The sequence below is a fragment of the Phocoena sinus genome, chromosome 4 (assembly GCF_008692025.1).
Source record: "Phocoena sinus isolate mPhoSin1 chromosome 4, mPhoSin1.pri, whole genome shotgun sequence".
Taxonomy (NCBI): Eukaryota; Metazoa; Chordata; class Mammalia; order Artiodactyla; family Phocoenidae; genus Phocoena; species Phocoena sinus.
In genome coordinates, this window is record NC_045766.1 from 88,186,049 (window position 1) to 88,209,142 (window position 23,094).

Sequence of the window (23,094 nt, forward strand, 5' to 3'; positions counted from 1 at the left end):
AAACAACTTCTAAAAGTCAAAGTCTGGCTGGAGCTGCTCGTGTAAAAAGAGAAACACGAAGTCTGCAGTAGGAACGAGTCACTCATCTACCACGGACGGCCAGAGGTGCTTGTTTTTCAAGAGTCAGTCGTGATCCCTGCAGAACTGGGCTAGAACTGAGTCCTCCTAAAAGGAACCCTACATACAAGGCCTAAATGGATGGGGGACGTCAACCAGTAGAGTGTCTTTTTGCAGTAGAAGCCAGGAGCTAAGGGAGGAGTCGCCTATGAGGAGAAAATCGACTGTGGGATGTCACAGGTTTTAAAAAAATATTTCAACCAAGACGCAACTTCAAAAGAGAGTTTCTGATGGCAGTAGCAGAACCTTCTTCTAAACTTTCCTTTCAAATCATAAATGACTGATGAGCACCGTTTTTTAATGCAGAAAAGTGACACCTGCCAACAAGCTGTGAAGAAACCAGCACTAAACATACAAGGTTATGCAGACGTGGAAGAATTAAAGTGTATGAATTCCTAGCTTTAAAAATTCAAACTAAGGTTTCTGAGTGGAGAGCCTATGGTTGCTCTGTGAGACTCATCTAGGCCTTATTTTCCGGTGAGTAGAGGGCACTGGTGGTCTTCTGACATCTAGGTCACCGCAAGGCTAAATGCCAAGATTTTATGAATAATTAAGGACTTCCTATCAAAATGTTTGTTTAGCTTAAGGACAAAGGGTTTCTGTTTTCTGGTCTTAAGGAAGAATGCAAGGGTTTGACTGGCATAGAAAGGAGTGTGGGGACAGTGCCGAGAGGGAGCCAGCAGGAAGGGCCCTCACCTCCGCGGTCAAGCGCCAGAACTTGATCTGGGCCAGTGCCCAGGAGCCCCAAATCTGCCTCTAGTCTGGAGAGTTTGTTAGGAAGTAGGATTGGGCCTTTAAGACAATCTTGTGTGTACCTTGTCTGCTAACAGCATGACGATTGTTTACTAATACTCTGGCCTAAGTTATTTCACGGAGAACGCTCCCTGCTACATAGTGTTGAAATTACATTCAGAGATTTGAAAAGAAAATTGTGTGTGTAGCAATATTTTTCCACAAAACTGAGTGCAAAATATCTTTAACAAATAATGATGGTAGTAAGAAATATTACATGTAGTCATGCAAAAATGCATCTCATTTTACAAAGGCTTAGAACATTAACAAAATATCCCCTAGGTTTTTAGACTGTGAACCTTACAATCTTACCCATTTTTCTTTGCATTTAAATGTGGCTGTTTGTCCAAAAAACATTAACATGCAAGTTCAGTGATCTCTAGTCTACCAAATATTCTCTCCCGCAGCATGAAGATGATAATGATGATTATAAAATACGACCAAACAAGACTGTACACATAGATGAGCAGGCACACTGCAGGGCTGAACAGGGTCCAGTACAGTATAGGGAGCAATTAGACCAGAAGGATCCTGGGCACAGACTTGCAAGGTGGAATTAGTCTGTCCCATAAAGTAAGAAGTCTTCTCCCCCCAGTAGAAGAAGCACAGCCTCTCTTCTTTCTCCTCCCACTACTTGTGGTACCAGAGCTGGAGGTCCTCCTTGGACGTGGGGAGGGTGTCCACTGGGTATCGGTGGACATGGAAGCGGATTTCCTTGGAAAAGTCCTTGAGGAGGACGTGCCTCTCTGTCTGAGGAATGTTATAAGGGTATGCCACCGTGATGTCATGGACAGCGTCCAGGTTCTTACCTTCTCTTAGATGGTCTACTACAAAAGTAAAGCCTGTAGTCCTTAGATGTTAAGACATTTTCATATTTCTGAAGTCCATTCTTTTTAGCAAATTCATTACTTCAAGCTGTGCTATTTTCTGTGAGATCAGTCCCTTCTGGGAATATGAGGAGTTGAAGTAGTTCATGGATATCACAAAAATAATTAATCACATTTTCAAAAAAAAAAAGAAAAAAGTAACTTTGTTGTTGTCTTCCCTGGAGCCTTTTAGAGGTTTTATCCTTTTCTTTACAGTCCAGAAATTTAACCAGAACTTGTGTAGATGTATATTTTTATTTTTCCCATCTTAGTATATAGTGAGTTTTTACAAATTAAAGACTTGAGTCTTTCTATAGCTCAGGAAAATTTTCATCTACATTTCTTTGATTATTTCCTGCCTTCATTCTTTCTGGTCTTACATTAAACTTCAAATTTAACTTTCAGATCAACAACTTATTCCTCACCAATAGCCATCCAAATTGTTAGCCATTCCCTTGATTTTTTTGTTATTTCTTTTCTCATTACTCATTTTTCACAGTCTCTTGGTCTTGTTTATGAATTTTAAATTATCCCCAATCTCTGCAATTATTAAAAAATAAGTTTGTGTGAAGTTATAATCTATTTCCAAAATTACCTGTTTTTACTTAAGTTGGTCCTGTTTTTTCATATTGTCCTCCTTTCTATACTATTGATTTATCTCAGATGTTTGACGATTTTTCATTTTCTATTCCTATCTATATGCAAAGATCTAGATCTAAGGACACAATTTGAGGTTACTTTGTGGTTCTGATGTTTCTCCTGTCTTCTATGGGAGGGAGGGGTGCTAACTATAGGTTCTCTAGAAATGCATAGGGTGAGCTACTTGATAAACTCCTTAGCGTGCCTAGGTAGGTGGAAACAGGCAGGCTAAGTACTCCCAAGTTTGCCATGTAAGGAGAGTTCTGAGGAAGTGACAAATATTGGTAGATTTTATGTCTAAAAGAAGCTGCAGTTTTTTCCTTATCTACCTATTACAAAAGTCTAGTTACCTGAGGGTCTACCTTGATTCTCTGTTCATCCCCAGTATTTAATATAAGAACTATGTCTATATGCAGAGCCTGTTAATTGGTAAGGCATTCTCAGCACATTGTCCTAGAGCAAATTCTAAACCGAAAAGCTCCATAAAAGGAGGGATGTGAAGAACTAAGGGGAAGAATGTTACCTAAGGTACACTTTAAGAAATTAACATGGAGTAGTGTGGCCAAAATGGCAAAGTAAGAAGACCTTACCTCCTCCCATGGGCACACCAAAATTTAAAATATTTACAGAGCAACTATCTATGAGAATGACCTGAAGACTAGAAGAAAAGATTTTCCACAACTAAAGATATAAAGAAGAACCCACAATAAGATGAATAGGAGAGGTAGAGAGGAGGTATAGTCAAGACCCACGCCCCTGAGCAGGTGACCCACAATGGGAGGATAAACACAATTGCAGGCGTTCTCCCCAGGAAGCAAGGGGTCCAAGCCCCACATTGGGTTCTCCAGCCCAGGGGTCCTGCACCAGGAAGATGAGGCCCCAGAATGTCTGGCTTTAAAGGCTGGCAAGGCTTGAATATGAGAGAGCTAAAGGTCTGTAGGAAAAAGAGACTCTTCTCTTAAAGAGCTCATGCACAAACTCACGTGCTTTAAGTTCTAACACAGAGGCAGTAATTTGCAAGGAGCTTGGGTCAGACCCACTTGCTGATCTTGGAGTCCTCCTTGAGAGGTGAGAGGCAACTGGGACTCCCCCTGGGACATAGACATTGATGAGAGACAATTTAGGGAGCTCATCCTACCATGAGGACACTGATGCTGGCATGTACCATTTTGGGGTCTTCCCTCTAGTCTGTTAGTGCCAGGGGCCGGCCAATACCAGCTCCAGGGCCCACCTCAGGACACAGCCCCACACACCAGTGGGCCAGCACCAGGGCACCCACCTGGGCCCCACAGTCAGCACCCCTGGACCCAGCCCCAACACCAGTGGGCCAGTACCAGTCCCAGCCCCTCCCCCAGGTCCTACAGGTAGCTTCCCAGGCCCCAACCCTGCCCATGAGCAGGCCAGCATTAGCCCTTAGCCCCCATAGGCCCTGCAGGCAATTGCCCCAGAACCTGGACCCACATACCAGCAGGCCAGCACCAGATCCAAGACCTCACGAATGCTATAGCCAGCATCCCCATGGACCAGCCTCACAACCAGTGGTCAGGTACCAGACACAGGACCACCCCAGCCACAGAGCAAGTCGGCCCAGGACATGGTCCTGCCTACCAGAAGGCTGGCACCAGCCTTGAGACTGCCCAGGGAATGTAGCCAGCTGAACCGAAACCCAGATATGCCCACCGATGGGCAAAGAGATACTGCACAAGGCAGAGCCTGGCAGCCAACCAGGTCAGGGCCCAGCCCTGCCTACCAAAAGACTCACATTAGCACCACAAAATAAGGGCCATGCAGCCCACATAGAGGGCAACCCTGCACATATAGCCCTGGTGACCAGAGAGGAGTGTGCTGCTGTGCCCTACAGAACATCTCCTACAGAAGGCCACTTCTTAGATCAGGAAATGTAACCCACCTACCTAATACATGGGGAAAAAAAACACAGAGACTTAAGCAAAGTGAGGAGATAGTAAAATATGTTTTAAGCAAAGGAACAAGACAAAACCTCAGAAAAGAAGTAAATGACAAGGAGATGAGCAATTTAACAGGTAAAGAATTCAAAATAATGATCATAAAGATGCTCAAAAAACACAAAAGAAGGATGAAAACAGTGAGAATTTTAACAAAGTTAGAAAATATAAAGAAGAACCAAATAAAGCTGAAGAATACAATAAGTGAAGTAAAAAATATACTAGAAGGAATCAACAGTAGATTAGATGATAGAGGGGAATGGATCAGTGAACTGGAAGACAGAATAGCAAACATCACTCAAGCTAAAGACAAAAGAATTTTTTTTTAATAAGGATAATTTAAGAGACTTCAGGGACAATATCAAGTATACTAACATTCGCATTGTAGGGGTCCCAGAAGTAGAAAAGAGAAAGAAAGTGACAGACAACTTATATGAAGAAAAAAAATAGCTGAAAACTTCCCTAATGTAGAAGAGGAAACAGAATTCCAGGTCCAGGAAGCACAGAGTCCCAAACAAGATTCCTCAAAGAGGTCCACACCAAGACACATTATAATTAATATGGCAAAAATTAAAGATAAAAAGATAATCTTAATAGCAGTAAGAGAAAAACAACTAGCTATGTACAAGAGAACTCCCATAGCCATCAGCTGACTTTTCAGCAGAAATTTTGCAGGGCAAAAGGGAGTGGCATGATATATTCAAAGTGATGAAAGGAAAAAAAAAAACAATGCTACAACCAAGAATATTCTACCAGGCAAGGTTATCATTCAGATTTGAAGGACAGATAAAATGTTTTACAGACAAGCAAAAGCTGAAAGATTTCAGCACCACTAAGCTGGCTTTACATAAATGTTAAAGGGACCTCTCCAAGCAGAAAAGAAAAGACCACAACTAGAAATAGGAAATTCGCAAAAGGAAAAATATCACTGGTAAAAGGCAAACATACAGTAAAGGTAGTCACTTATAAAACTAGTAAGAAGGTTAAAAGACAAAGGTATTATAATTATCTATATTCACAATAAAAAGTTAAAGGATACACATGAAGAAAGATGTAAAATATGATGTCAAAACATTAAAAGTGAGCAGGTGGAGTAAAAATGCAGGTTTGTTAGAATGCATTCAAACTTAAGAGATCTTCACCTTAAAATAATCATATACATAAACAAAAATATTAAAATATATTTTAAAACAAAGACTGTAACAAGAGACAAAGAAGGACATTACATAATTAGAAAAGGATCAATCCAGCAAGAAGATATACCAATTGTAAATATGTATGCGCCCAACATAGGAGCACCTAAATACATAAAGCAAATATTACATAAAGGGATAAATAAACAATAACACAATAACAGTAGGTGACTTTATCATCTCACTTACATCAATGGACAGATCATATAGAAAGAAAACCAATGAGGAAACACTGACCTTAAACAATACATTAGATCAGACGGACTTAATACATATCTAAAGAACAGTCCATCCAAAAGCAGTAGAGGGACTTCCCTGGTGGTGCAGTGGTTAAGAATCCACCTGTCAATTCAAGGGACATATGATTGATCCCCAGTCTGGGAAGATTCCACATGCTGCAGAGCAACTAAGCCCATGTACCACAACTACTGAGCCTGCGCTTTAGAGGCCATGAGCAACAACTACTGAGGCCGTGTACCACAACTACTGAAGCCCACGCACCTAGAGCTCGTGCTCCACAACAAGAGAAGCCACCACAATGAGAAGCCCACGCACTGCAATGAAGAGTAGTCCCCGCTCACCACAACCAGAGAGCCAGGGGGCTCGCCACTGCCCCCACGTGCAGCAACAAAGACCCAACACAGCCAAAAATAAATAAAATAAATAAATTAGTTTAAAAAATAACTAAAATACTGTTTAGAAAAAAAACAAACAAAAGCAGTAGAATACATATTCTTTTCAAGTGCACATGGAACATTCTCAAGAATAGATCACATGCTAGGCCCCAAAACAAGTCTCAGTAAATTTAAGAAGACTGAAATCATATCAAGCATCTTTTCTGATCACAACACTATGAGACTAGAAATCAACTACAAGAAAAAAACTGCAAAACACACAAACACATGGAGAATAAACAATATGCTACTAAACAACCAATGGGTATTGAAGACCAAAGAGGAAATTTTTTAAAAGGCACAGAGATAAAGAAAACGGAAATTCAACAATCTAAAATCTAAGGGACACAGCAAAGCAGTTGTAATGAGGAAGTTTATAAAAGCCTATCTCAGGAAACAAGAAAAATATGAAATAAACAATTTAACCTTAAACATAAAGGAACTACAAAGGAAAATCAAAACCCAAAGTTAGTAGAAAGAAAGAATAAAAATAGAGCAATTAAATAAAACAGAAACCATAAAAAAGCAAAGATCAATGGAAATAAGAGCTTTAAAAAGATAAACAAAATGATAAAACTTTAGCCAGACTCATCAAGAAAAAAAAGGAGAGGGCCCAAATAAAATCAGAAATGAAAGAGGAAACATTACAATCAATACAACAGGAATACAAAATATCATAGGAAATTACCATGACCAGTTATATGCCAATAAACTAGACAACCTGAAGAAATGGATAAATCCCTAGAACCATACAATCTCCTAAAACTGATCAGGAAGAAACAGAAAATGAAGAGACAGATTACAAATAATGAAATTGAATGAATAATAAAAAAATAAAACTCCCCACATACAAAAGTCCAGGACCAGATGGCTTCACAGGTGAATTCTACCAAACTTTAAAAATGAGTTAAATACCTACCCTTATCAAAATATTCCAAAAATTTGAAGAGGAAGGAATGCTTCCAAACTCACTTTACAAGGCCAGCATGATCCTGATACCAAAATCAGACAAAGACACCACCAAAAAAAGAGAATTACAAGCTAACATCTATGATGAACATAGATGCAACAACTCCTCAACAATATATAAGCAAAACAAATTCAACAATACATTTAATGATCATACGACATGATCAAGTGGGATTTATCTCAGGGATGCAAGAACGTTCCAATACCCACAAAACAAAATTATGATACAGCACATCAACAAACTGAAGGATAAAAATCATATGATCATCTCAATAGAGCAGAAAAGGCTTTTGACAAAATTCAACATCCAATTATGATAAAAACACTCAACGAAGTGGGTAAACAGAGGAAATTACCTCAACATCATAAAGACCATATATGACAAACACAGAGCCAACATCATTCTCAACACTGAAAAGCTGAAAGCATTTCCCCTAAGATCAGGAACATGACAAGGTTGCTCACTTCACCACTTTTTATTAACACAGTATTCAAGTCTTGGCCCCACAATCAGAAAAAAAAAGAAGTAAAAATACTCCAAATTGGAAAAGAAGAGGTGACACTGTCACTGTTAACAGAGAACATGCTACTCTATATAGAAAATCCTAAAGACACCACCAAAAAACTTAGAATTAATAAATGAACTCAGTAAAGTTTCAGGATACAGAAATCTGTGTGTTTCTATACACTAACAGTGAACTAGGAGAAAGAGAAATTAATAAAATAATCTCATTTAAAATTGCATCAAAAGGAACAAAACACGTAGAAATAAAACTAACTAAGAAGGTGAAAGACCTGAACTCGGTAAACTAGAAGACAATGATGAAAGAAATTGAAGACCACACAAACAGATGGAAAGATCCACAGTCTTCTTGGATTGGAAGAATCAATATTGTTAAAATGACCATACTATGCAAGGTAATCTACATATGCAAGGCAATCTACATATTCAATCCAATCCCTATCAAAATACCAATGGCATTTTTCACAAAACAAGAACAAATAATTCTAAAATGTTTATGAAAACACAAAAGACCCTAAATAGCTAAAACAATTTTAAGAAAGTAAAACAAAACTGGAGGTATCATGCTCCCTGATTTCCAACTATACTACAAAGCTACAGTAATCAAAATAATATGGTACTGGCACAAAAACAGACACATAGATCAATGGAACAGAATAGAGAGCCCAGAAATGAATCCAAACTTATATGGGCAATTAATATATGACAAGAAGGCAAGAATATACAGTCAGAGAAAGACAAATACCATATGATATCACTTATATGTGGAATCTAAAATATGACAAAAATCAAACTATCTAAAAAACAGAAACAGACTCACAGACATAGAGAACAGACTTGTGGTTGCCAAGGAGGGGTAGGGGAGGGATGGATTGGGAGTTTGGGATTAGCAGATGCAAACTATTATATATAGAATGCATAAACAACAAGGTCCTACAGAGAAGTATATTTAATACCCTGTGATAAACCATAATGGAAAAAAATATAAAAAAGAATATATATATATATATATATACACACACACACACATATATATATACACATACATATATATACACACACACAACTGAATCACTTTGCTGTACAGCAAAAATTAACACACTGTAAATCAACTGTATTTTAAATAAAAAAAAAAATAAAACGTGAAGTTTTAAAATACCTTCTCTGATTTCAACACTTCACTATCCCTTCCTTGTTTCAGCACTCTCCCAAAGTCATGGTAATGAGGGATAATATCAGGAAAAGTCAGATAAGCACTGGAGCCTTTGTTCCAAACTTTGAGACTGCCTGACTTCACTGTGCTCAGCCTACCTCCTCCATACATTACTCAACTCTACATCATAGCCCATGGACTTTCTCCTGTGTCCAGCATTAATAGGATAGCAGCCAAGTTATTAAGATCCTACCTGTATCCTTGATAAAAATGAAGGCGACTTTTTTTTATTAAAGAAACAGTTTTTCTAGGTGATGTTGTTTAACAGATAAGGACAATGCCAGATGCAGAAGATGAGGCTGTAGCCCAGCTTACTCTCTAACTAGCTCTGATTCTCAACCTCCAATGCTTGAGCAAGTCCATCCAGAAGAGCTTCCCATCCCAGTTCTGAGCGAAACCACCTTCAGTGCCTACAGTAGAACTTTGGTAAATAACCTTTTAAATGCATCCACAGAGGCAACGATTGTTGACACAGACGATCTAAAAAGTGAGAGACTCTGGCAGTTCGTAGTTATCACTCTTAAATAAAATGCTTAAACTCACTGGTCCTCAGTTCTTTTGCTTTAAATAACTATGTTTTTCTGTGTGCTCTCTTAGGTCCTCCCAGCTAAATATTTCTATGAGCTACAGCAAAAGAATGAGACTGAGATTTGCCATAATGCTTGAAGGGAAACATCTGATATTAGAGCAGTGTGTTTGGTATCCACAGTGAGGACTTAGTATTCATGTAAGTCAAAAGTATCTGCATTTGATATAGTCTATAATGAAAGACAGGCTTGATAAACAGCAAATGGTTTGGAATTACAAATAAAGCCTTAGGGGTTGTCTCATTTATACGACCTTCCAAAGAATTACAGGCAGCCTAAATAAAGAGCCTTATTTCCCAGATCATGGTGAAGATCATTTTGGGTACAGCAAGAATTCTTTCAAAGGCTGGTCTTCCCTGATGTCCATGAGGTACCTTGTAACAATGTAAAGGACACAAATCTCGGAGTTGACATAACTGGATTGGAGGTCAGATTCCATTATTTCCAACTGTATGTCCTTAGGCAAATAAATTACCCTCTCTGATTTTGTTTGTTTAGCTATAAAATGGGATGTTCTTATGTGTATTACCTGCTTCAAAAGGTTATTGTGAAGAAAAAATGATTTAATACATGTTAAAGGAATTTGGAAACAGAAAGGCTACATGTAATTATAAAGCTATTTTTACGGGGAAACTTAAGTAGGCAGAATACACTCCTCTCTTTACAGAGGTCATAATCCTATTCTGGGGCAAGGAGCTAACTGATTAAACATCTTTTCCATGTCACATGTTAATAGCAAAGATTACAGGCTCCGACATTCATTTTTGCAATAGTAAGATCCATACATTAAAGCCACCATTTTTTTGTGTGCTATGAATCTCCCATCTGTTTTGTACTCTCTCCCAGAAAGAGACTGGTGTTATTTTTCAAAGTAGATGTCAGCTTTCAGGCTCTGGAGGTCCTAAGTGCATCTGAGCTGGTGCATCCTCCACCACCCGTCATCAGCAGATGGATCTTGTCTAAGTGATTTGGATTACTGGATAAGAGCAAGATTTGGAACATGAACCTGTTCAAGGAATATATGCTCAAGGAATGCATATATTTAGTAAAACAGGCTAAATGTGTATGTGAAAAAATCATTTTTCCTCTTCATTATTTCCAGTATTAAAAATAAAATAAATAAAAATAGCTTGCTACTAATGGCACTGAAGAGTCAAAAAAAGGACCAGAAACATTTGGCATTTTGGTGTTGAAGGAAAACCAGTCCTTTTTTGTTGTTATAATAAGTGAAGCCTGAAAGGACCATGCAGAGAGGAAGATGAATCTAAGCTATGTCAAACTAGCAGGGAAATGGCACCTGTGAAGAAGCCTATTGCCAACTTCAACGATGATTTGTCAGGTTTGATTAAAACCTGAATTAAGCAGTTCTCATTAGAACCTCAGAAGGATGAATTATGCAGCATAAATAGATTACTCATGCCCTGATAGAAACACTGGCACCACACACCCTGCTAGTAACTTTCAATTACATTGATAAATGAGAAGTTAAACTGTAATTTGTTTAGCACTATCCATTTTGTCTCTAATATCCTGCCACTTTTGTTTGTATTGTGACTAAAAAAACAAGGCCGCAATGAAACAGTCCTCTAGATTAGTGTCACACTCCAGACCAGGAGATAATGGGGGGTAGAGTTATGATTGGAAAAGGGACCCCAAGAAGAGTGAAAGGTGTTCTTTATCTCCAATGCTGCCCTAGGTATTTATTAAGGTTGTATAATAAGTGCATTTAGGATTTATCTTCACTTACAAATAAAATAGCCAGATTATGGGATAATCTACTAATGACAATGTCTTGAAAGTGCTATTGGAAAATTTAATGTCATTGGTCATGGACTGGACTTGTTAACTAGCCAGTGAGTCAACACATTTCATTGGCCATACTTAATCTTTATAACACTTCCAAAAAAGAGACGGCAGCAAAAGCACTTAGCATGTTGGTCGCCATTTCCTCCCCTCAGCTGTTTATAAGCATCAATTAAATTTGTATCTGATCTCACCCTTTTGGTTCCTGACACACAGTCATTTTTCCTATTAATGCAGATTGTGAAAAATTGGGCTAGGCATTGTGGGAAAGAAGGAAGGCATCAAAAATGGATACCTGCATTTTCCAAATGAAACTGTTTTTTGGGGTTCTTTTTGCCCCAACTTTGAGGCCCATCTTTAGCATGGTGATGCACCCAATAAAACAAAAATCCAACTCCTCAAAGACTTGAAAAGCAGTATGCCTACAGGGAAGTCTCCAGTAGAGGGAGAAAAAGACGAACTGTATCTAATGACTCATACCAAAAAAAAAAACTTCTTAAAATCTCTACCCGTATCTGCCTCTCCCTGGATTTCCAGTAGAGGAAGGAGCTGGTAAAACTCTTCTCACCCAACCTCAAAATTTCTCCAAACTTCCTTGGTTTCACTACTCCATCCCCTCTCCTGCTGCCCTCTTCTCGCTTCTGAACCTTTTCTCTTCTTCCAAGCCTAAGTGTAGGCTAAGAATGTAAATTAAGTTTGCTCAGTTTCCTCCAGTTATCTTCTCCATCCATGACTCTAATCAGACAAGAACCATGATCCAAGTACCATAATGAATGCTCCTGATTACAGAGGAGAAAGGGTCTCATCACTTATCTTTCAATATTTTTACCGCAGTTCTATTACACCAAGGGGCTGGGGAGACCTCTCCAATAGAAATTTCACTGACAGTGGTTTCTGCCATCAAGGTTTGAAGGCAAATTCCTCTTAGCTTTTCATCTCACTCCAAAGCAGCTGTATGCCAGCTTAGATCAGAGGCTTTCAGAACCTTCCCCCTTTTATATAAAAGAACTTCAGGTTGAGAGGAAAGAAATGTGTGAGGAAATTTTTAGTACAAGGCATACAAAAGAAAGAGAAAAAAGAAGAGGAATGAGATTTTAGGTAAGAAACCATTAAAGACAAACTACATATTTCAAACTTATCCTGAAGCTTGGAGTAGGAAGAGAGACCATAAAGAAAAAAAGAGTCCCGAATCCTGGAATTAGAGTCCTGCTCTTCCATTTGTATTAGGAAAATCACCTCCCTGGGCCTCTGTTTACTCCTGTATAAAGTCAGGGAATTTGACTAAAGGATCTGAAAAGCCCACATCCCTTGCTTTTATGAATCCTTCTTCATCTAATTTGCCTTCTAACCATCACTCTAACCACCCCCATCACTGCTATAATCCTCAGGATTTTAACTGTGTGCTTGTCCACACAGTCTGAAGATGTGTTGTGTTTTGCTTCATGTTCTATGCAAACTCCAGCAGTCCCTGAATGCATGTACATTACCTCTATTATTAAATTCATCACCTACCAAAAAAAAATAGTTTAATTACCTGATCGATTATGATACCGCACTAAGTCTACAGAATAATGACTTCACAGGAGTTAACAAATTAAGATAAATGAAGCTGCCATGAATGCAGCTACACATACAAAAAAAGAATAAATAGCATTAAATTAAAACACATCTGACCAGTAAGATGGAAGCTATTGAGTGTTTAGCCATGAACTATATATATCTATTAATATCTATATATCTAATGGATAATCTCTTCTGAAATAGTCACCTAGAGAAAAAATGTTCAGCTGTTAGAATTGTTCAGTGGTCACACACTAAACTCAGAGGCATTTCTATATTGCCCCTCCTCAACTTTATTTCCCAAAATGGAACTTACTGACTTTCTAATCTGACTTATTCCCTGGACTTAATTTTAAACACTCTTGGTTTATTCTTAAGATAAGGATAAAAACCATGCTTCAGGTTCCAGAGGAAAGAAATTCAAAGGAAGAATTCTAAAATAACATGACTTAACTATTAGTATCTAATTTTCCAAGGTAAATACTGTGAAAAAAACAGCCCTCACTTGAAAGTAAAAATTCTAGATTAAGAAAAATATTAGATTATTTTCAGTCACACATTCAATATGCCAAGCTCATCTTGGGAGTAAGGAGTGCTTTGGTGATAAGAAAACACTTCACATTAGGCCTCAGGATAAGATGCCATTACGTGCAAGGAAGGATCTGTTCACTGCTCAGCTCACTGCTGGGCGCTAAATCAACATCGTTATGTGTCTGACCGAACAAGACACAAATCTTATTTACATTTCAGAAAACTGAGCACAAGTCATTGAATTATTTGCAGGAGGCTGAATCAGAGATAGGATGAGCCTTCTTAAATCCCTGGTTCTATTCTAAGACTTCTGACACCTAGAATCAGAACAGTGTTTGTAATAAATTGAATTTTGATTATTTTGATATTTTATTGAAAAAAATCTAATAAAATGATCAAAAGAAAAAAAATTTTTTCATGCATCTCCTTTTTATCATACAAATCCTTCCCTTCTCTCCAGAATACTGAAGTAATACTCGAATATAAATTCACTGTAATATTCATATGGACCCAAAATAAATTTGATTCCATGTGAGGGCCTGAGAGAATCTCTTAATCATCAAGTCTTGCAGTGAGGACAGAGGAAACATCCCTTAATTTTTTTCTTTTACAAAGTTATTTACGTTGTTAAACAATTCTACAAGACTTAAAAAAAACATATTCAACAGACCGCTGATCTTCCTCCCACATACACATTCACACCTTCCTTCCCTGACACTGAAATGTCTTAAACTCAGAACTTCATTGACTCCACCTCTCCAGAAAATCCACCTGCCTTCATTCAAGGGAAGGGAGCAGTGGGTACCTGACAGTGTGGGCTGAAGAAGGAAATCTAGGGATCAAGTTCTTAAACAGCCTTTCTAATAATAATCCTGCTTTTCAGTCCTACTCACAGTCCTATTTCAAAGATATCTCATGTCTCCACGGGACCCACACTGCCTTGCTACTGGGCTCCACTCCCTACCCAAACTACATTTCAACTTCCTTTGGTCTGCTGATTGCAGCTTTCGTCCATCTACTACGTTGCCACCTCCTCTATGGTTTCCTTGACACTGTGGATTTACAACTTTAAAAAAATCACCTTATTGCCCTAAAACTGGGGTTTTAAGTTCAACTGTTCATGCTATACTTAGCCAAAAATCTGCTATATTTAGTCAAAAATCTCAACTTTCGTTTCTTACTCTAAACCCTCATATATTGATAATTGACTTGTATATTTTCTGTAACTTAAAAATAAATTTAAAATTAAGCCCATGGAATCCATGACGGTTCTTTCCCTACTCAGGCTTTCTATAAGTTTTCACCATTTTCTATTATGTGGCTAATTCTAGATAGTTAAACTTGTTTCAAGTTGGGTCTCTGACTCGGTGCACCCTTGTGTAGAGTCCAAATACATTCAAAATGATAATTAGCAAAAAAAAAAAAATCAGTCATGTCACCCATGGCTTATTATGAACTATTTTCATAATAGTTATGAAAACCAAGTGTTGGCTTTCTCTACAAAATGATTCAGGGTATAGTCTGTGGAGGTTTTTCCAAAAGTCCAGAGCAACCATGTGCCCCAGAGGTTGTTCAGGCAGCTGCTTATAAACATACTTGAAACACAGTTCTTAAGATGTCCTTGTGCTTGGAGTTGGCTCTCTCTTTTCCCTTTTAAAATAAACAATCTTACTTATTCTTCAAGGCACGGCTCAAATATAACTTCCCCTCTTTGGCATTCTCTTTTCTCTTCCATTTCCATGGGAGAATCAATTACCCCATTATCTGAGCTCTTTTAATATTTTGTACATGCTTCTACTGTAGTATGTAACACACAATGTACTGAGATGATTTATTGTCTATACCTCCACTATATTTTGAACTCCTCAAAGACAGGATCTGTGTTCCATTCTTTTTGGTATCACCAGTAGCTAGTAGAGTACCTATAACTCAAAAGAGCATCAGTAAATAATCTTGAACTTAATCACAATGACACAAATATCCTCTACTCTGAGAAAGCCCAGGACTGCACAAGGAGAAATGAGATGAAAACTCAATTCAAACTCTAAAATAAAGAGAAGCTTTATGTATTAATCCAATTCCCCCTCACTAAAACTACCTGAGGAAGGTATCATCCTCTGAGAGATGAAGGAATCGAGAGTCAAATAACTTGGTCAAAATCAAAGCTAGTAAACATTAGAATAAGAGCATTTTCACCCCCATCTGATTCCAAAGCTAGAGCTCTTGAAATTTTTTCTTTTTAATGCTTCTTTCCTGGAGATCAGAGAATACAACATGCAAAAAAGGAACAGTTTTTCATCTCTGTTTTGCCAGATCTTGGTATATAACTGACTACAGTCCTCAAATATAAGTTATGTCCAAATGTTTGTTTTTTGACTTATTTTTTACATGGTTCATTTCTGAACCATTACATCTGCCATGGTTAGTTAAGCCTGCTGTGAGCCTGTACAGTCTGAGACTGCTATTACTTTAAATGGTAGTTCTTAGTGCATGAAGATGATGTTTTCAACTGTTCTACCTTCAGAGAAGGAAGGTGGGTACAACCAATTCCTTGACTTCTGTTCTCAACCACATATTGTGCACCTGCAATTTGCATACTTTGGGAAGTGTGCCTACTGGGGCCTTGATTTTTTTGTGTTTAGAAAAGTGAAATGTGGGATACATGCATAACACAGTAAATCTTGCTGGAATGCACACTTGGTGCTTTTTATCTTGTTTGACTCCTTTGGGCACCTACATATTGGCTACAACACTCAAGTTTGAGTGTACATATCTACATCTCTATATACAGATTCCTATATAGTTAACATTGCTATGCAATGTGAACAAAGAGTTTTTTATATCAATTTCGAATCCCTCTTCTCCACTGACTACTAATCAGTGTGGCCAAGAATAATTGTTTCCATTGTGGAAAGTCTGATTTTCCTTCTCCTAGATCTCACTGGCGTCTAGATTCCAGATATCTCATAGATTCTTATGCCTTACATGTCATGCTCTCTGTGTCATGATAGGTGGGAAGCAGAACATAAATCCTTGGCGTCCACCATTCCCAAACCTGCTGCAGGCTTCTTACTTAAAGCATTTGCAGCTCTTAATAGAGGGCTTTATCTACTTGCCAAAAATGCTCAGCCCATGCACAGGGGAGTCCAGAGGTGGCAGAAAGGTGATGTCTCTGGAGCAGCCTTCAGAAGCTGACAAAGAGAGCTGTGTCCTGCACTGACTCCCCGGAGGTGCCCAACAGGACTAAGCCCTGCTGTGTCACTGTGGTGATCGTCTCATTAGAATATCAGCTTCCCTCCCTTCTCTGCCTCACTTCCCTATTGGCACTACTGGGATTGCCTCACATCTGACCTCCAGCCCTGAAGCCTAGAATAGAGAAAAGGCCACTTTAAGAACAGTGCTTAGTAGGTGATACTTCGGAGATTTACTCCCTCCACTCTGCAGAGAACAATGCCAGATCCTAACTCTCTCATCCCACCAGGACTGGCTTCTGCTTATTTCCTCCATTCATCAGTTCTCCCTAACCTGGGTGTCCGGTGACAAGGTCTCTACTCTGAACACTGTAGCACAATTAGGGGTCTTTTAAATTCCTTAGGGCAAGAAGAGTCACTGTCCTGCCTGTATCCAGGATGAAAATGGATTCCCTCCACCCTAACCACTGAGTGGTGCCTTTGCAGCTCCAGTCACTCCTTCCTTGACAAGCTGCAGGCCACCATGTCCTTTTGCCTAGTCTTCTCAAATGAGCATTTACTATCTTTTTCCTCTTGTAAGCTACGTGCATACACACGCACTTTTACTTTACTTATAAATGTGTTCATTTATTATTGCTGTTACTATAATAAATCATAAATTTAGTGGCATAAAACAACAAAAAAATCTTACAGTTCTGGAGATAAGAAATCTGAAACAAGTCTCACAGGGCTAAAATCAAAGTGTTGGTAGGGCTGGCATTTCTTTTGGAGACATTACGGGAGAACCAGTTTTCTTGCCTTTTCCAGCTTCCAATCTGCATTCCTTAGCTAGTGGCCCCATTCCTCCATTTTCAAAGCCAGCATCTTTAAAGTAAGTCCTTTTCATGCTGCCATCCTCTAATTCTCTCTCTTCTGTCTTCCTCTTCCACTCATAAGGACCTTTGTGACTACATCGGGCCCACCCAGATATCTCAAAGTCAGCTTAGTAGCAACTTTAATTACATCTATAACCTTAATTCCCTTTGCCATATAAACTAACATGTTCACAGTTTCCAGGAATTGGGATATAGACATCTTTGGGAGGTGGGGGCATTATTCTACCAATCACAATAAGTTTAAAAATGCTCATTAGGTTACTTACTGCTGTCAGACCTAAATTATTCTAGATGCTGTGTATAAGGATGATCCTACTACCCCACTCACTCTAGAAACAACATCCATCTAAAACACTGAATACTATACATTACCAATAGTTGCCATCATTCAGAAGCTATGATGTGTCAGGTATTCGATGTACTAAACAATGTTTAATAGTTACAGCATGGCCTTCAGAATTACAATGGTCTGGAATTCAAGTTGTACTCTGCCACCTACTAAACAGATATCACTCTGGACAAGTTAATTAACCCCTTTGAATCTCATTCTATCAAATGTTAAAGAGACAGTATACCTCCTTCATAGTGATGATTTGATCACTTTATTATTTTAACTGACACCAGAATTCCTTATTGTAATATTTGTCATTGTTTGGAAAAATTGAGAGGAATATTTGATTACATAAAGGATTACCTCATGTTTTTACCTTTTAATGCTCCCAAAATTAATCCAAAATGACAGTTGAGAAATTAGCATGTTAGTAACCCATAATGTTGAGAATGAGAGAGGAGGAAACAGTGAGAAGAATCACTTCAACAAATATTTGAGAGACGAAATAAATGGTGTGGTAACTGACATATCAGAATACAGGAAGCTAAAGTCTACATCAGCATCAGAGGGTACCAAAAAAGAAGCTAGCCAATTTACCCAAAAAAAACGTCTGGAAGCTCAGCCTTTGGAATCAGTCAGCACTAAAACTGGAAGGGCTGGGGTGAACAAAGAGAAAACGGCTAAGATCTATACTCATAGTAAGTGGCATGGAGACCTTTCCACCCAGGTTCTCTTTTTCAATCTGTGCAGCCAGGCAACTGTTCCTCAACCTCAGCTCTGTGAGAGAGGGGATATGTTCTCCTGTGGAGAAATGGAGTCAGTAAGGGTCCTCCTAATGTGGGAACAAGAGACACATGGAAAAGGGGATGATTCATGGTACTGAAAAACAGGGACTATGCATAAGTTCACATACTGAACTACAGGCGTCTTAGACCTCAATCCTCATCAGGAAGAAAACTAGAGGATTTTTGTTTAGGTAACTAAACAGTTCACATATTGACCTTTGACTGACCGTCAATGAAATAAATGGCTTTCTATTGAAGGTCATCAGACAACAAGTCCATCTACCATTAAACAGAACTTCTGACCAGAATTTTAGTGACAAGTATCAATGGAAAGTTAAAGGTTCCTGGACATTTGAGTAAGTATCCAAAGTGAAAGATCAAAACAAACAGAAACCAAAAAAGAAGATAAAAGGCAATGAAGAAGAAAATCAACATAACATGCAAGATATTCAGAGAGACATAACTCTTTCTCTAAAACTAAAAAATGATGCAGTGAAAAAAGGACTGTCTTAGAATTTAAAAATGAGCTCCTGGGGGCAGAGTCAAAATGGCATACTAGGAGGACGCAGAATTTGCATCTCCTCACAACTAGGGCACCTACTAGGCACAGTGGGGGACCACAGACAACCAAGGGGACGGGAGGAAACCCCAGTGGCGGGGAGGAGAAGTGGAGGCGGGACGGGACTGGCATCCCTGAGGGGCAGCTGGGGGAGGGAAAGGGATCCCACACCCAAAGGGCGAAATTGGGGGACCACTGGGAGGGCAGAGGATCAAAAGGGAGAGTGGCGATGTTTCCCCTGCCCACTTGGGCCCCCAGGAGCCTGCTGAGATACCGGGCCTGATCCTCTGTGCATCGAGGCCCCCTCCAGCCATGCGGGTCCTGAGGGAGTGGGAGGGAGGAAAGGGGGACGAAAAGCAAAGGCCGGACCTCCGGGACCGGCACCCCTGAGGGGGGACTGGGGGAGGGGAGGAGTTCCTACACCTAGCAGGACCCACCCATTGTTAGGGGTCCAGAGGGGATCGGGGAGACCCTGGGGGAGATGGTGGGGGAGGGGTGCGAAAGAACAGAAAGGAACATGGCCAGTGCTTTTCCTGTCCACTTAGGCACCAGGGAGCTTGTTGGGCTCCCAGGCCTAATCCTCTGCCCTTGGAGCCTCCCTGCTGCTGTGCAGAGCCCAAGCCCCACCCCTACACCCCCACCCAGGGCCCTACCTCTACACTTGGAGACCCCCTCTGAGACCCCCTCCAAACGTGCTGAGCCTAAACCCCACCCACACACCCTCACCCAGGGCCTTACCTCCAAACTCCAAAACTTCACACTCCAGAGGCCCTCCTTTCGAGGCTGCCTCTCCCCTTCCCAGCAGGTCCTAAGCAGAGGCCCCACCCCATGCTTCAATGTTGCCCAGCCTAGGCCCCCGCCCCCAAGGCCTTTCCGAGCTGCATGGATCCTGAGCCTAGGCGCCCCCCTACGCTCAAACGTCACCCCCCACCCACCTAGATCCCGTCCCACCCTAAACCCCACCCCTGCAGAAGTTCCACCTCCACCTAAACTCTGCCGCCTATAGCCAAGGCTTTTTTTTTTTTCTGTTGTGGTTTTATTTTACCTTGTTGCAGTTGTTTCAATTATATTTTGACTTTTCCTAATATATTTTTTATCTTTCTAAGTTTATTTTGTTTTTTATTCTTTGTTATTGTATTGCTCCTTGCTTTTTTTTTTTTCTCCATGCCACACGGCTTGTGGGACCTTGGTTCCCAGGCCAGAGGCCAGGCCCGAGCTCCTGTGGTGGGAACTCCAAGTCCAAACTGCTGGACTAACAGAGAACCTCAGACCCCAGGGAATATTAATCAGAGTGAGGCCTCCCCGAGTTCCTCATCTCAGCACCAAGACCCGGCTCTATCCAACTGCCTGCAAACTCCAGTGCTGGACATCTCCAGCCAAACAACAGGAATAAAGCCCCACGTATAAAATTTAAAAAAAACATAAAATGACAAAAATTTGTAACAGACGAGGGAGCACGTAAAAACCTACCAGGACCAAACAACATGAAGACAATTAGGACAACGTACCTGAAAGAGAATTTAGAGTAATGATAGTAAAGATGATTCAAAACCTCGGAAACAGAATGGAAAAATACAAGAAACATTCAACAAGGATCCAGAAGAACTAAGAGCAAACAAACAGTGATGAACAACACAATAATTGAAATGAAAAATACTCTAGAAGGAATCAACAAGCAGAATAACTGAGGTAGAGGAACGACAAATGAGTCAGAAGATAAAATGGTGGAAATAACTGTCAGGGAGCAGAATAGAAGAAAAAAATGAAAAGGATTGAGGACAGTCTCAGAGACCTCTGGGGACAACAGTAAATGCACCAACATTCGAATTATGGGGGTCACAGAAGAAGAAGAGAAAAAGGAAAGGGTCTGAGAAAATATTAGAAGACATTATAGTCAAAAACTTCCCTAACATGGGAAAGGAAATAGTCAATAGAGTTCAGAAAGTGCAGAGTCCCATACAGGATAAATCCAAAGAGAAACACGCTGAGACACATGTTAATGAAACTATCAGAAATTAAATACAAAGAAAAAATATTAAAAGCAGCAAGGGAAAAGCAACAAGTAACGTACAAGAGAATCCCCGTAAGGTTAACAGCTGATCTTTCAGCAGAAACTCTACAAGGCAGAAGGGAGTAGCAGGATATATTTAAAGTGATGAAAGGGAAAAACCTACAACCAAGATTATTCTACCCAGCAAGGATCTCCTTCAGATTCCACAGAGAAATTAAAACCATTACAGACAAGCAAAAGGTACGAGAATTCAGCACCAACAAACCAGTTTTACAACAAATGCTAAGGAACTTCTCTAAGCGGGAAAACAAGAGAAGAAAACGACCCACAAAACAAACGCAAATCAATTAAGAAAATGGTAATAGGAACATGCTTATCGATAATCACCTTGAATGAAAATGGATAAATGCTCCAACCAAAAGACACAGACTGGCTGAATGGATACAAAAACAAGACGCTTATATACACTGTCTACAAGAGACCAACTTCAAACCTAGGGACACACACAGATTGAAAGTAACGGGATGGAAAAAGATATTCCATGCAAATGGAAATCACAAGAAATTGGAGTAGCAATACTCATATCAGATAAATTAGACTTTAAAATAAAGACTGTTACAAGAGATAAGGAAGGACACTACATAACGATCGAGGGATCAATCCAAAAGAAAACGTAGCAATTATAAATATTTATGCACCCAACATAGGAGCACCTCAATACGTAAGGCATATGCTAGCAGCCATAAAAGGAGAAATCGACAGTAACACAATAATAATGGGGGACTTGAACACCCCACTTACACCAATAGACAGATCATCCAGAAAGAAAACAAATAAGGAAACACAAGCTTTAAATGACACAATAGACCAGATAGACTTAATTGATATTTTTAGGACATTCCACTTGAAAGCGGAAGAATACACTTTCTCCTCAAGTGCACGTGGAACATTCTCCAGAATAGATCACATTTCAGGTCACAAATCAAACCGTGGAAAATTTAAGAAAACTGAAATCGTACCAAGCATCTTTTCCAGTCACAATGCTATGAGAAATCAATTACAGGAAAAAACAGTAAAAAACAGAAATACATGGAGGCTAAATAGTGTGCTGCTAAATAACCAAGAGATCACTGAAGAAATCAAAGAGCAAATCAAAAAATACCTAGAAACAAATGACAACAAAAACATGATCCAAAACCTATGGGACACAGCAAAAGCAGTTCTAACAGGGAAGTTCATAGCAATTCAAGCTTACCTCAAGAAACAAGAAAAATCTCAAACAATCTAACCTTACACCTAAAGCAACTAGAAAACGAAGAAAACCCAAAATTAGTAGAAGGAAAGAAATCATAAAGATGAGAGCAGAAATAAATGAAATAGAAACAAAGAAAATAGCAAAGATCAATAAAATTAAAAGCTGGTTATTTGAGAAGATAAAAAAACTGATAAATCATTAGCCAGATTCGTCAAGAAAAAAAATGGAGATGATGTAAATCAATAAAATTAGAAATGAAAAAGGAGAGATTAAAACTGACACTGCAGAAACACAAAAGATCATAAGAGACTACTACAAGCAACTATATGCCAATAAAATGGACAATCTGAAAGAAATGGACGAATTCTTGGAAAAGTACAACCTTCCAAGATTTAACCAGGAAGAATTAAAAATAGAAACAGACCATTCACAGGTAATGAAATAGAAACTGTAATTAAAAATCTCCCAACAAACAAAAGTCCAGGACCAGATGGCTTCACAGGCGAATTCTATCAAACATTTAGAAAACAGTTAACACCTATACTACTCAAACTCTTCCAAAAAATTGCAGAGGGAGGAACACTCCCAAAATTGTTCTATGAGGCCACCATCACCCTGATACCAAAACCAGACAAAAGATATCACAAAAAAAGAAA

General features: G+C 39.2%; 1 pseudogene; it reads right to left on the reverse strand.

Moving 5' to 3' along the window:
• Positions 1-1,293: 1,293 nt before the first annotated feature.
• On the reverse strand, positions 1,294-3,014 carry LOC116752654 (annotated as a pseudogene).
• Between the last annotated feature and the right edge of the window lie 20,080 nt (positions 3,015-23,094).